The sequence below is a fragment of the Geospiza fortis genome, unplaced genomic scaffold (assembly GCF_000277835.1).
Source record: "Geospiza fortis unplaced genomic scaffold, GeoFor_1.0 scaffold88, whole genome shotgun sequence".
NCBI lineage: Eukaryota > Metazoa > Chordata > Aves > Passeriformes > Thraupidae > Geospiza > Geospiza fortis.
In genome coordinates, this window is record NW_005054434.1 from 592,907 (window position 1) to 593,235 (window position 329).

Consider the following 329-nt stretch of genomic DNA (forward strand, 5'->3'; position numbering starts at 1 on the left):
GGCAGAGGGAAGTTAAGGGTCTTGCCATACCAAAAAAGCCCAAAAAGCATAGTTTATTTATAGAAATGTAGTTTAATGCACCTAACTGGTTCACAGTGTGTCAGGCCTTCCAAACAGAACAGCTGGATTATTAGCACAGAAACAGATTCTGGCCTTGTGCTGTATTGCATGGCCAGACCCTGAATGACAGGACAAACATGCCCTTGGGTGGAAAAAAGTTTCCTTTTCCATTTTATGAATGCATTTAGGGTAAAACTTACTGCAGTGCAAGTACCCCCAGCTCCTGAGCCTTAGTCTGAGAATCAAAGTGGCACATAGCAATTCCTGCT